This window comes from Pteropus vampyrus, unplaced genomic scaffold (assembly GCF_000151845.1).
Source record: "Pteropus vampyrus isolate Shadow unplaced genomic scaffold, Pvam_2.0 Scaffold5, whole genome shotgun sequence".
In the NCBI taxonomy this organism is placed as follows: Eukaryota; Metazoa; Chordata; class Mammalia; order Chiroptera; family Pteropodidae; genus Pteropus; species Pteropus vampyrus.
In genome coordinates this window covers 12,138,813-12,155,303 of record NW_011888786.1, presented here as the reverse complement: position 1 = coordinate 12,155,303, position 16,491 = coordinate 12,138,813, and positions in this window count along the sequence as shown.

Genomic DNA, 16,491 nt, shown 5'->3' with positions numbered 1-16,491 from the left:
GCCATGTCTGGGTAAGAATGTTCTGGGGGTAGGTAAAAAGACATGAGTATGCTTCTAGATAAGCCATGGAGCTATTTGATAGGAAAAATAAAAAAAAAAAAAATGGAAAAAAAAAAAACAGGGGCCAGGATAAGTTCACTTTTATCATTTAACTTGGAATTTGCCCTGATTCTTAGGTTTATTTTTTCCCAGTCTTCATATGTAATATGTAATAAACTGTTAATATTGAGTGAGTAAATATAAGAAGATGAACTGTATAAATATCCTCAAGAGAACAGATGGGAATCACCCCCCACACTAAAATACCAGAGACAGAGTCTGATGGGTGATACCTATCAGTCAGGAGCTGCTACAAATTGGCCAAAGTCATAGTCAATCCATAGAGACACTGGTTAATCCTTTGTTAAAAACAGAATACACAATCTGCTTTTCAGCCTCACTAAAAGATCATTGCATAGATCAACAGATATAGTAGTAATTTTGTTATCAGATTATTTAAATTGAGGAAAATATTTTAAAATCATTTTTTCTTTTTTGTATATATAATAAAAGAACCAGAAAAATTAATAATATTGAAAAGTAAATATAGTCTGAACAGATGTTGAACAAGATGTATAGAATCAGTACTGATTTGCAGCAAGTTTTAATTTACCAAACAAAAAGCACATGAGTGACTTTAATTCCTATGTTCAAGGCTATCAGCCCAGAGAGTATCCTACATCCACTTATTCTCAGGATGATTAGGGCCTAGTAGGAATAATAGGGAATTTAAAATATATTTGGTCAATCAATTCCATTGTTTCAATGACATTTCTTCTTTGGACTATGGGTCGTTGCCTCAAAGCTTTGTACCCAAAACCATGAAGCTTTTGCGATGTTCAAAATGAGGTTTATATAGTGATATTCATTTCTTTGTAAAGCAGAATCCTATTAAATAGAGTACACATAATTAGAAACCTTTCTCATAATTTTTTCTACATGTATGTATGTACCTTAATTACTTCTGTTTAAAAAGATGAACCTGAGGTTCTGTAAAATCCTAAATTGCCTATTGAATTTATCAGTATGCATTTGAAGTAATCAGTATATTCATATTCTACTGAATGCTAATAATTTGAAAATGTGTGATACATGGATTATTTATATCAATGCTGAAACAGATCATTCAGTGAAGCAGAGTTCTTTGGAATGGAAACCTTCACAGCTTTGAGTCGATTAAGACCTGAGTTGGAATATTGGATATGCCATGAATTACCTTTACTTTCTATCATGTTATTTAAATGTGATAAGCCTCATAACATTCATATATGAAATAGGTATTAAATATTTTAGATAGTGATTATAAAAATTAAATGAGATAATATTATATGAAATAGCTGGCATATCATTCTCTGTGCAAACCTATTAGTTCTCAGTCCATTTTTCTTCCCTTTAATTCTCTGATTCTAGTTTTAAATGGTATTCCATGACATATATAATTCAACAATTAATGTCAGTTTATAAACTACACTTGATTACTAAAACTATTATTTTGTTAGATTATTTAAAGAATCAATACTATCTTCTAAGCTATAGTGTGGAAGATGGAGGAGTGACTTTCTACACTATAACTCCATAATGTTAGTAATAGAAAATACAGTCTTTGGCATATCTTATGATTCAAATACAGTCACAAAACTCCCATCAAAGTTCCTCTTGTTCTTGATACTACAATGACTAGCAGCAGCAACTTTTTTATAAGATCAGCAGAATTGTAAAGTCTCTTCCAATAGAAAGAAGCTTGCATGGTTGATTAAGTATGGTAATTGCTGAATGAAATACGTAGATAATGAAATGTACTGGAGGAGTTGAGGTGTCATCTTCATCTGGATCTGATAATCAGTTTTGCTTTTTTCTAACTGCATATTGACAATAGTGTTTTGGAAATCAGAACCAGTTTTATGTGATTGTTGTTTGTGTCTATGTTGTCACCCAAGGGATACCTGAATATCTTTTTGGAAAATCAGGGGTCTACTTTCAAATTCGGTTGATAGGATTATTTATAGAACATGTGAGAATAAATAATTTTCTATGATTCACATAGTCCTATTACAAATAATATGAAAAGAGATTGGTTAATATTAAAACAATCAAACCTATAAGTCTTTTAAATCACTGAATGTTTTAAATTTAATTTTCTTAGAGCGATATTTTTCTCTTTGAAGTCTTATTGATTAATAAAAGCACCATAATAAGTAAGACTCCTTTTTATTACTACTTTTTTTTAATTTTGAAGGATTAATTACATATTTAAAATTATTTTGTCAACTGGCGATCATGTACAAGACGTAACAGGAACAAATTCTAGGAGTCTCATTTTTCTACAGTTGGATCTACTGAATCACATAGTCCCTTTGATCACAAATTTACCTTTTAAAGTCAACTGTGTGAATCAAATGTTGTAAATCTTCATTCTTTAATAAAAATCTGATTGTTTTTATCTACTTTACATGGAAGTACTTAAGAATATGAAAATAGTGCACCATGTTGAAGAGAATTTAGGATGTTTTCTGAAAGAATCAAGAAAAATTTTCTTAAACTAATTGAATTAAGATGTTCTGAGATTGTTATTTTTTTTAAATACAGTCACGCATAAAAGGCAGATGATGTAAATTCTTTTTTCTGAAAAAAAATAGAGTATTAAATTATCATCACAACATTTATATACATTTTCTATTGTGCAATTAAAAATAACGAGACATTCCAGGAAGCAATGCTATATCACTGAAAAGGAAGACAAACAATAGACAATTAAAAAAGAGCCCTAGAGAGAATCCAAGTAACAGAGATAATCCAGAGAAAAATAATAGGAAATATTACTGAGATAAGTAGAGTACTAGAAAATTTTTTAAGAAATAAATATACATTCCTGATGAGTATATAATGACAATTACTGTAAAAGAATTTAAAAACTAAATCAGCGAGTTAAACAATATAATCGGCACAGGTAAAGAAAGTCTGTGAACAGGGAGATGAGTCAGAGGAAAACATCAAGACAAGTTTGAAGAGACAAAAAGATGGAAAACACGAAAAGTTAAAATAGAGATATGGATTAGATGACAATATAATTTATTTTTAAACTGTGACAGTTTTGAGAGTAAAAGTTTGTCATTCCATTAATAGATGTTAATTAATGTCCATAGATGTAAACTTGGACTGATTGATCAAATGAAGGCATATGGTCCCTCTACACAGAGGATATAGTTTAAAGGCCAAACATTTTTGAAAGTCTAATTCAAGTCACAGACAGGGATAATTGAGAAAACAGAGAGACTAAATGTTTGTAGAGATAATAGTACAGAATTTTCCAAAATTGATGAAAGATAACAAACCATTGAAAGCCCTTCAAGACTATGAAGTTATTTTGGTATGAAGGAATCAACTTCTAAGAAATAAATCATTCAAATAGATATCTATGCACTCTAAGATACAAAAACAACTATCTAAGTGAAATAATGTAGATTTTGTTGCAAGTGACTATCATAGTGTGTTTCATATTTTTTTGGTGGCTAAATTCTGCAAAGAAAGCCTGCCATCTTTCTGGCTGGAGAAAAGAGGCTCAGGCATGGGCCACAGGACAGTGGAGAGTGAACCTTAGAAAAGAGAAAAACAGAGAGAATATATCCCAAGTTTAGTGAATAATCTCTGCCATTGTTCTACCTGACTTATTTCTGCTTGTGTGCATGTTAGATAAAGAAAAAGCATACTAAACTGAGATCCAAACTGTCGTACCTTTCAGACTTGACAGAATTTGCAGTTTGAGTCTTACCAAGTTAATTGTCAGCTAAAATAAAAACATTTTTCGAAGCTGTATAACAGAACCTAGAGCAATATGAGCACTCCGTCCAAGGTCATGGAGAGTGAGTGGTAGCCAGAATGATGGTGGAGCCACCTTCCCAACACAAACCTAGGCTGCATCAATGGTGCTGTGGCTGCTCTTGCATTTTTCTGTGCTTCAGCTTTCCAATTCCAAAGAGGCTGGTGTTGCAGCAATGAGATTTGTAATGAGTAAAAAAAAAATCCAAATTTTTCAACATAGAAAACATATTAAAACAGAAGAAAAGATGATCATTTTAATATATGCAGAGAAAGCATTTGACAATGCTTTTGTGTGTTGAAAAATTCAACACACATTCATAATTTAAAAAAAATAGGCAAATAAGGAACATTAGAGAACTTCATTAACCTAAAGAATGGCATGTACAGAAAACTTTCAGGTAACATCAAAAGAGATTTATTTTTATAAGTTTTTTTTCTGAGAGTGGAGAAAAAGGCAAGGATGCCTTTTATCCATAATTCTAACCAAAATGTACTGAAAGTGATAACTATTGCAATTACATAACTTAAACAGATATACTTTATTTTAAATAAATTATACTTCAATGAAGTTGATTTTTAAAAATCTATTCAAATTTAATACTCACCAATGTCTGCAAGAAATTACACTGGATGTTCCATGAAACTTCGATAAATCATGATAATACTACTAGAAATCAAAGACAAAAAGAAATCTTAAATACAGCCTGAGAAATATATGGGATTAATGTTACATCCTGCATTGTCCAACAAATGATATGAGACTTGAATAAGTTAAGGATCTGTGCTGTAGTCTCTAGAGTAATCACTATAATAATACTGCAAGGTTATATATCCAAAAGCTAAATGAGGTGCAGATGTGGAATAAAAACAATCCATAGAAAGTTGCCAAGAAATGAAATAAACATAGAGACAAATGCTAATAGTAAAAATGGTACTTTTAAACTCAAATGTATCAGTTATTATAGTAAATACTATGACTAAATGACCAAGACCATCAGAATGCATTAAAAAATAAAATATATCCTGTTTAAAAGAGACATGCTTAAAAAAAATATTACACTGATGGAAAATATATATGTCATGCAAATGCTATATAACAGAAAGTTAGTAAAACTTTTTTAAAATTTTAAAATTTTAAAATTTAAAATTTAAAATTAAAAGTTTAAATTTTTTTTAAACTTTTTTAAAACTTTTTTAAAATTTTTATAAAATTTAATAGCAGAATAAGGTATAACATTTTATTCAAGAGTGATATTTCATAATGATATAAGTTTTGGTATACTAAGAATATACAACAATTTTAAATTTTAAGACCCATTAATATAATTTCAAATATATAAGAAGAGTTACAAGGATAAATAAATACATCCACAATCATATTTGGGGATTTTCAGATAATTCTTTCAGTTACCTATAGAACAAACAGACTGAAACTTAAGATAAATGTAGAAAAATTTTACAAAAATGAAGTCAACAAACATGATCTAATTATCATATAAATGACATTGCACTCAACAAATAAAGAATAAAGATCTCTTTAGATTGCTCAAAGATAATTTGCTAAAATTGAACATATGCTGATGCATAAACCTCCTATCATCAATTTCAAATGAATGAAGTCATAGAGTTTCAAACCCAGTAGAATTAAGATGAAAATCATAAGAAAAAGAAAGCTAAAAATCCCACAAATAATTTGAATCCATATAACACATTTCTTATAACTTTTAGATTTAAAGCAAACATCAAATGGGAATGAATAAATATGACATATCAAAAGTTGAGGGATGGAGCTATATTTTACTAACAGGAAATATAGAGCCATAAATGCATACATTAAAAAGAAGTAAGACTGAACATCAGTGATTCAAGACTATACCAAATTAAGTTAGAAAAAATTAGTAAATTATACCCAAAGATAACAAAGTTAAAAAAATAGAGAGATAAACAGATGTTGTTAAAATAGAAAATAAACCTATGATAGAAGTGATTAACTAAGGCAGAAGTTTGTTCTTTGCAAAGACCAATACAAGTGACAAATGCCTGAAACACCTGACAAGATGGATCAAGAAAGAGAGTGACTAGTAACTAACCAAAATCATAGATGGGAAAATATTATTAAATTTATCTTTAATTTTTTTTAATTTAAAAATTATGGGGGTTATTATGAATGAGCTAAGTCAATAATTTTGGAAAACTAAAAGTATAAATTCTAGAAAAATGTACTTATCAAAGCTCATACAAGATAAAACAGAACATTAAAATTGTTGATATACATTTAATATTACTGTTAGTAAACTCGTATAACTCCAGGCCCAGATTGCTTCACTAATGAATTATACTATATATTTAAGGAGGAAATTACATCTCTCTTTACATAAACATTGATAGCAAATAAGAAGAGAAGAAATATTTCTCAACTCTTTTTATGAAATTATCATCGCTTTGATATGAAAACTTGATAAGGTCATGAAAATAAAAGTACAAGCCAATCTCATTCATGAATTTAGAAGCAAAAATCCTAAACAAATATCAGCCAGCTAAATTCAATGATATCAAGAACTGAGGAGTATATATTTCAAGAATTTTAGAATGGCTTACTATTTGAAAATATATCAGTGTAGTTCAGTATGTTAACAAACTAATAATAGTAATAATAATAAGAAGAAAATGATATAATTATCATAAAATATTCAGAAAAATCATTTGATGTAATCTAATACCTAGTCATAAAAAATTGTTGGAAACTAGGAGTAGAGGAGAAATTTAATAAGATGATAATGATTCTTATACAAGAGCCTTTAGAATATATCACACATATCTGTGAATTAAAAAAATAATCTGCTTTATTCACATGTTACTCCATCTCCTTAGGACATTTTAAGTTTCTTTTGGTTGAGAACCATGTCGTACAGTTAAACTTGCATTTATCTTTGCCATTCTACTGGGAAAATAATACACACTGAATTAATTCCCAAGTTAGGGCTTTTACATTTTTTTTTTTTGTTTGAAATTCCATTCATCTATATCTTTGTATGGCTAGCTTCTTTTTATTTTTCTGATTTACTCAAAGATAATCATTTCAAGGATAACTTCTCCAATCATCCTAGCCAAAATGATCCTCTAAGGACTCTCTGAACATGTACTCAGCTAAGCGGCCAGGCATAAAAACAATTAACTGATGTGACTGTGTGTTCGTGCATGCATGTCACAATATTTTTTGAATGCTAAGTGCACTCAAGGGTTATTCTATTTACCAAGGATAGAGTAGTAATGAAAACACAATCCCTGACCTGCTTTATTTGGGGAGGAGAAAGGCAGTTAAAGTAACAAATATTAAAATTTCAGAAAATGATAATAAATCATAAAGAGATATAAAACAGATCATTGTAGTACTTGTCATCCTTGGGTTACTTCCGTTAGTGGCAACATCTAAGATTAATAATATATGTTGATAATTCAACAACATAGATTGTGATAATCACTTTTGTCTTGAAGATATGTGCTTCCAAAAAAGTAGTAAAAGGAGATGATATACATATTTTTGTGATAATCTTTACAACTAAATTAAAAATCAAATCTATGTGTTTTGATCAACATTTAGAAACAATGTTTTAGTACCACATACTGGAGACTTTGAAGAATATTTTTAAAAGCCATTTTAGTGTATTATTTTATAAAGTTTTGCATTAATAATGTAACTTTTCCTCTCCTCTAACCTCTATAATTTATCCTCCAAATTGTGGAGCATATACTTCTTTTTTATAAAGCTCTTGTCATTCTGTAGTGGTGCATTACTAATTAGACGATTATTTTCATACTGGTAAAACATTACTTGAAGTATTTATTATAGCTCTTAGACTGTTAAAGAGTTACCCAGTTAGAAATTGCTTACATTACATCAGGTATCATTTGCCACACGGTTCAAAACTGCTTGTCCTTTTTCAAAGCAAGTATGGCATAATTACAGTAAGTGACTGTAATTATAAACACATAACTTTCAAGAATGACGTTTATTGACTTAATTGAAGTAAATTAGGAACAATTTTTTTTCTTCAAACATGAAATTAATAAATATTGCCCTTTGAAGAAGACCTCAATTATATAAACTTTTAAATTCGTACCTCCTGTATTCTTCTGTTCAATGAATACTTTTAAAGTACCTAGTACATGCAAGGAAAGGCAGATATAGTAATGGAGTTGACCAGGTGCCACATGACAGTGCTTAAGCAAGACAAAGAAGTACACATTGAATCTAAATAGGGGAAGGTATTTTCTCACAAGGTGGTAAATTCAGCATGAATTCGACATGAATTCTGTTGGGATAGGCAGTCTCCTACACAGTCTTTGGACTCCCATTTGGCTGTGTAAGAATATGTCTTGGCAAGGAAGTGTTTCAGACCCAAGACATATTCTTACACAGCCAAATGGGAGTCCAAAGACTGTGTAGGAGACTGCCTTTCCCAACAGAATTCATGTCGAATTCATGCTCATGAGAGCCACTTATGAAATTCAGCCGCTTCTTCTCAGTCTTAGCCTGATACGGCAAAATTATGGTGGCTAAACTGAGAGAGGCAACGTTCTACATAGTAATCTATATTGATCAGATAATGTGTGAGATTCTACTTCATTTTTAATATCATGTTTTATAAGAGCATTATCAAATAAGACTATATATGGAAGAAAATATTCAGGACAGCAGGATTGGAAACTCAGATAAGGCAGACTTGAAGGAATTAGGACTGTCCAGTGCTAAAGAAAAATAAAATGAATATGGAAGCGATATAAAGGAAGTACGGTTTGTGCTAAATTTCTTATATTGAGAATACAATTGTCATTAAGGTTCAAATATTCATGACAATTTATATAGTATATATCAATAATTAATAAAATCATTTTAAAGAGAGATTGGAAAATAAGAGTTAAAGTAAACAAAAATGAATAAATCCTATAGACATATATTGAATTCTGTGAGTACAAAAAGGGGCCACATACTAAACCTGACAAGCTCAAGGGAGACGTGCATGGCAGGCCTTACAGACTCAGAGATCAAAAGTAACCACATGGAATGGTTTGAACATAAAAATTTCTAACTAAAAATGGGGCATGGTGAGTAGTCACATCCTAGGCATGTAGCTTTCTTGACAAAGGTCCATCTTTTCCTTGAGTGAGCCCGTCTATTGTCTTTTTGCATCTAAGATAACATACCTTTGAAATGTCAGACTGATCTTTACAGACCCCTCAAGGCACACACTCAGGCAGGAGAGAAGAACCCTTCATTGTTATCTTGTTCCCCAAATACCATCTCTATATGCAGTAAATGTTAGTTTCTAATTATCTTGTACCGATCAATGTAAAAGAAGTATGTATCTCTTTCTTTTACTTTTTTATCTAATCCTAGAGACTTCCCTGCTTTGCTTTCTCCCGTCCCCTTAATCTACCACTAATGATTTATGTAATCCTCCTTATGTCCCCTCCTTTTCTTTTAATGTATAAAATTAGCTGCAAAACTGGCATTCTCCAAAATATTTTCTCAATCTATTGAGATTTTGCTTCTCGGCAGTTGTCATCAGTTTTGCTCAAATAAATACATAAAAATATTCTACAGGTTTGGGTGTTTCTTATGTTGGCAATTCACATCTGAAAAACAGGGAGTAAATCTTTGGAAGGGCTCATGGAACATTATAAAACGGGGGTCAAATATGTGGTGACAGAAAGAAATCTAACTATGGAGGTGAACACACAGTCTAAATATATATATGTTTTACTGTTAAAATGTACAGCTGAAACTTATTGGATTTTGTTGACCAATGTCAGCATAAAAAAAAACTTCAATAGAATAGAAATTTTAATAACTAAATCTTAAAATTAATAGAATCTTAAAATTAATAGAAACCTAGAAAACAAGAACTTCATAAATCGGAACATTAAAAAACACAAATTACCCCTAATGATTATTTTGTGGCATAAAAATACAAATTCTAAATTACCATATATATGCATTATTTGTAAATAATAACAATTAAATACTTTATATCTAAACCTTTGAAAGTTAACTAAAACAGCACTCAGAGGGATATCTATATTAATAAACAGTAAATAAATTGATTAATTGAATTTTTAATCATCTAAAGGTTTAGAAAAATAATCAACAAAATAAACCAAAGAAAACCTGAAGAGTACAGTGAAGGAAGATAAAAGCAGATATAAATGTATTGAAAAACAATCACAGTTTAAATATCATTGGTTCCTTGAAAATGAAAAACAGCTAAGCCTATTGAGAAATAAAAGGGGGGGGAATATTACCAACTCATATGTTAAAATTAAAAAGTAATAAAATGCTAAACTCTGAAAAAATAGAGATAATGAAATAATTTATACCAAATGTAAATTGCGAGGATGGTCTCCAGATGTGCTAGAAAAGTAAAAAATTGACCAAATATTCTGTAAAAAATAATAGAACACAAAGTGCACCAAACTCTATGCCCCCATGTCAATCCTTTCAAATCTTCCAGAAATACAAAATCCCATTGCTACTTAAAGAGTTTCAGAGTTGAGAAGAAGGAAAATACTTACAAAGCAAATATAATATTATATCACTACATCACATTTCACAATAATGTGCAAATAAAAATTACCATACACTATTCTCACTTTTGAAACAATGCAAAAGTGCTTTAAAATACTAACAAATGGAAATCTGAAATACATTAAAATAAAAACCATTGTGTGGATAGATTTTAGTAATAAAATGTAGTTTATAATTAGAAATCTACTATTTAAATTTATCAACAAATTGATCAAAGGAAAAATATAATTGAAAAGTTTGTACAGATGCTTAAAAATCAGTTGATAAAAATTAATACCCATTTCTGATAAAAACGCTTTCTGAAGTATGTGCGATAATCTTTCATTAAATCCTGTCGTTCTTCCCTCTGGTCTTGGTGCCTGGATATCTTTTAGGACATCATACATTTGCCCAGTGCTCTGGCCTGCTGAATGTACATTTTCTAATTTCTGTCTCTTCCTGTTATTGATCTGAAATTAGCTTGATTCTAACAAATGGACCATCCCAAATTGCGAATTTTTAGAAGATGTGGATTTTTGTCTTCATGTTAGATATTCAACATTATCCAAAGTTCTGGTAGATAATTGGCATTAAATAAATACTTATGAAATGAACACATATATCCTGATTTTCTACATAATTCAGATTCACATACTTGTTTTTAAAATGAGGACTTTTCCCAGTTAGGTCTATGTAATTGTGTCTAGACTTCTGTCTCAAATTTAAAATTTGGGGCTTTATTCCTATTTATTCTGTCCAAAATTATTTCTTCTAACTCAGAGAGTTTTCACTGGGGATTCATGTGAGCCCGGAGAGTCCATATGAAGGATTCAGGTTTCTTTGTAACTACCCCAAATATACACACAAGCTTTTATTTACATGCATATATTCCTATTCTTCTGGAGAATTGGTTCATAAATTTACTTCAATTATATTCTTTCTCCTTTTTCTGTGCTTTGCTGTATCTTGCTGATCCCACACCAATACCTTTCAACACTAAAACTTAAATTGGAAACTGACAATGCTGGTACTGTGTTTTATGATAATATATGTAGCTTGATGTCAATAAAAAGTTTTAGTTGTGTGAAGGCTATCTCTCTTGGAGATGTTTTTCCTCTTGGCACACTCTCTCTAAAAAACAGTATTGCAAATACAGATGAATATTATAAAATTGTCATCACAAAAGATATATTTTCCACAAATAATAAATCCAATGACTTATTTTCTCCTTATTCTCCATGTGGTTCACATACGGTGCTGGATCGAGCCTCAAAGGTATTCCAAAATTCTGTGGTATTGATCAAACAGGACCTACTTTTTAAAAATCAAAATGTGATTTTTTTCAAATTAAAGACTTTATGTTTTCATAGTAGTTTCAGGTTTACATAAGAATTGAGAGAAAGATACAGTGATTTCCAATATATCCCTTCCTACCATATGCGCATAACTCACCCATTTTTATCACCATTTCCTACCAGTGTGGTACATCTGTTAGAGATGATGAACCTACCTTGACACATCATTATCACTCAGATTATCAAAGTCCATAGTTTATCATTATCAAAGTCCATAGTTTATATCAGGCTTCACTTTGGGTGTTGTACAATCTAGGGGTGTGGACAAGTTTATAATGACATATATCCATCATTATAGTGTCAGACAAAGAATTTTCACTGTCCTAAAAAGCTTCTGTGCTCCACCTGTTGATTTCTTCATCCCCCCCAAAGCCCTGGCAACCACTGATCTTTTCACTATTTCCATAGTTTTGCCTTTTCCAGAATGCCATATAGTTGGAATCATGTAATATGTACCCTTTTCAGATTGGCTTCTTTCCATTAGACATAATCATTTAAGTTTTCTCCATGTCTTTTTATGTCTTGACAGCTCATTTATTTTTAGTGCCAAATAACATTGCATTATCTGGATGTACCATACTTTATCTGTTCACCTAGTGAATGACATCTTGGTTGTTTCCAAATTTTGTCAATTATGAATAAAGCTGCTATAAACATTTACATGCAGGTTTTTGTGTAAACATAAGTTTTCAGCTTGTTTAGGTAAATACCATGGAGCCTGACTGCTAGATCACATAGTAAGAGTATGTTTAGTTTTGTAAGAAACCACTACCGTCTTCCAAAGTGGCTTGTACCTTTTACAGTCCCACAAGCAATGAAGGAGAGTTCCTACTTCTCCACATCCTCACCAGCTTTTGGTGTTGCCAGTGTTTTGGATTTTGGCCATTCCAATAGGTGTTTAGTGGTATTTCATTATAGTTTTAATTTGTATTTCCCTGATACCATATATGTGGATCATCTTTCATATGCTTTTTTTTTTTTTTTTTTTTTTGCCATCTGCAATGGGTCTTTGGCCCATTGCAATGGAAAAAAGATAGGTTTTCAATAAATGATGCTGCAATAACTAGATATCCACCTGCAAAAAACAACAAAAACAAAAAACAAAACAAACAAATAAACAAATACGAATCTAGACACAGACTTTACCCCTTTTATAAAAATTAATTCAAAATGGATTATAGACCTACATGTAAAACAAAACTATAAAACCCCTAGAATATAACATAGGATACAACCTAGATGACCTTGTATATGGCAATGACTTTTTAGATATAACACCATGATCCTCGAAAGAAATAATTGATAAGCTGACCTTTAATAACATTAAAAGTTTTTGTTCTGCAAAAGACATTATTCAGAGCATTTGAATACAAATGACACTTTGGGAAAAATATTTGCAAAAGACATCTGATAAAAGATTGTTATCTAAAATATACAAACAATTCTTAAAACAATATTAAGAAAACAAACAGCTCAATTATGAAATGGGCCAAAGATTCTCCTCAATTGTTGCCCAAGTTTTCCTGCCCCAGCACTGTGTCTTGCACAGGTTTCTGTACGTGGGTCTCTGCTCAGGCAAGCAGTGACTCCTGGTGTTTGCCTGTCTTTCTTATCTTGGGGGTAGTGGTTTGTTCTATGTCTTCACCTCTCTTAAGTATCCAAGAAGTGTTGTTGACTTTTCAATTTGTTTATCTTTTTATTTATTTTGATAAAGTGGTGACTTTTAAGCTTCTTATGGATGTCCTATGTTTTTAAATGCAGAACCAGAAACTGAAAGTCTATTCTGACTTTTTTTAAAGAACAAATTTATCCCTTGCTTATTGAAAAATTGGTAGTGTGTCAAAAACAATGTCCTGGATGTCCTATATTTTTAAATTAAGAAATATATCTTGGTGATCTTTCCATGTATATCAGTACATAGAGAAAATTCCTATATTTTCATACAGCTGTACTTCATTCGGTTTTATGTGGGTATCAAACCATTAGTAAATCTTCAAAATATTTTCTAAAAACTTTTCAAGTACATCATTTTGTACACACATCTATACATAAGTAAGATAAATATTGATAGATAATTACCAAATTGACCCTCACAGAGGTTGTACCTATTTACATTCCCACCAGCAATGCATGAGAGCACCTGTTTCTTTATAGTCATATTGGTAAGAGTGAGGCATCAAATTTTGGATTTTTGCCAGTCTGAAAGGTAAAACTGATGTCTTGATGTGGCTTTTAATTTTCATTTATATTATTATAAGTAGTAAGTTTGAGCATATTTTTAATATATTTAAAACCAATTAGCATTGTATATTTTTACTTTGTATCCTTTGGACATAATTTCTAGGAGCTCTTCATATATGGAAGTGATTAGCCTTTTGCCCATGTTATGAAATGATAATATTTTTCCAACTTTTCTAGTTTTATTGAGATATAATTGATATATAACATCGTATTAGATTTAGTTGTACAACACAGTGATTTGATACATGTATATGTTGCAAAATAATTAGCCCAATAAATTAACGTCCAGTCCCTCACATTGTTACAATTGTTTTTTTGTTTTTTTTTTCCAGTTTTTAATTTATATTTTGACTACTTTATCATTATTTGCTTTTTCTCTTATTTTTAGTAAATGTTTGTATTGTGACTGTGTAGTTTTCTTCTTTATTGCTCTTAATGAATTAGGGTTTCCTAGGTGTCTCTAAAATTTCTGTATGTTATATGGAAAGGGACCGTGTTGCATAACCAAGTTACTCTTTCATGCTAGGTGGTTTTTGCCATCTAAAATTCTCCTCTGCAGTTTCAAAGGGATTATATTCTGCAGATATGACTGACCTGGGGGAATTCTTTGTGTTGAATCTATATTTCTGCTCATCTACATTTCTGAATCAAGACAGGATGAGAACAACTTATATCATTTGTCCTGATCAACAATTTTGCAATTTTTGCTGTAACCAAGAAGTAGAATTTTGCCCTTTAGAACATGCTCTTTTCCTTCAAGAACATGTTTTGCTGGTGTTTTCTTACCACTGGGCCCTCTTATTATTGATGATGCAAACACTATTTACTTCCTTCTATGTGGCAGTTGCCTGAACTTAGCTTACTCTTTGTTTTTATTCATATGTTGGAGATGGAGGATTATATTCCTTCCGTAATACATTTTTGGGATTTTTCATTTTTTATGCTTTTATTTGACATCAAAAGGTGAAGAGAATGTTTTTGAAATGCACATATTTTTATACTCAAAGGATCAAGACATTTTAGAGTACATGTTCTATGACCTGTGATAGTTATGATTCCATAAATCTAGTCTCTTCATAATTTGTATTTATATGAAATTTTAGAGCTTATATGTATTTCTCATACTCTGTGTTAACATTATTATTATTTTGTGTCTAGAAAGACTAATATGAATTCAAGTATATTAGAAGTCTTACAACAAACCAGAGACCATCAGAAAATGTTAATCTTTATATACTTTCTACTTGGGTGTGAGAATTTGTGTCCTCGGAAGATGACACATCTGGTATTTTGACCATTGTTACCAATGATCTATGAGAATGATAATCATATTTGGCATCACAAAGGGCAGAGGGTGTGTGCTCTTTTTGTAGCCCCAGTATATTACATGGTTTTTAGCATACACAGTCAGCTAAAGTATGAGTTAATCAATGAATGAACAGTCAGTAGAGAATGCTTGACATCATGAATTTTCACTTAGCTACTGTAGGTCTAAGCACACTGGGATAACTATAACAGAGAATGGACAAAAGAAGGAGGGAATGGGTTTTTAACACTGTGGAGTGCTTTAACCTTGATTCCTGGGAGGCATTGCTGCCACCGTATACCTACACATGCCAAGCAAAAGTTAAGTTTTGCTCTAATTATCTTCTCATTTCCTTACTTTTTACTCATTTTGCTACTGTGATTTAAGCCTTAGGGAAAATATATCATGTTAATTATTTTAGTCTTAACATTTAAAACAGTGTATATATACCATGTCTTAGAAAGATAAGGACTTTTACTGTCAGAGCAGTCTTCAAATTTAGGTTCTTCAGGGCACACTAGCCATTAAGAGGAAGTTTCTTTTGGCCACTTTGGAAATAAGAAGCCAAAGGCAGAAAGTAGGAAACAATTTCTTCCATTTATATGCTTATGAAAGGACAAATGATAGTAATGCTAAATATATAGTCTAATTTTCATCTCCCTAAATTCAGGTATTTTACATATTCTTGAATGCAAAATAATTATGTAGCAGTAAAATGCTACTGAGTAAGAGTGTGTTTTGCTGTCCATGACTCAGGTTAGGAAAATTGGTGTGAATTTCCACCCATGGGAGCTGTACCCATCAGTCCTTACAGCAAGTCACCACTTACTCTGCTCAAGCAAAAAGTTTACATATTTTCTCATTTCTAAGCATTACAAAATTCCTGATTAAAATGTCATTAGAGTACATAGTAATATATATAATATATATACATATGTAGTGAGAAAAATACAATGTATATTTTTGAGAGAATTATTTCTTCAAATACTTTTAGAAAGGAAGTAAGAATTGAGTTTTATTGTTTAATAATTATTGTTATGCATTAGAATGACATTTGTCCTGCAGATCTCTATAAGTTAACTGTTATATTAAAATATTCATATTTATGTTCAATTTTTTAAAATTTTCTTAAATCCAAACTTACTTTTTGAGCCACTTCAATTTAA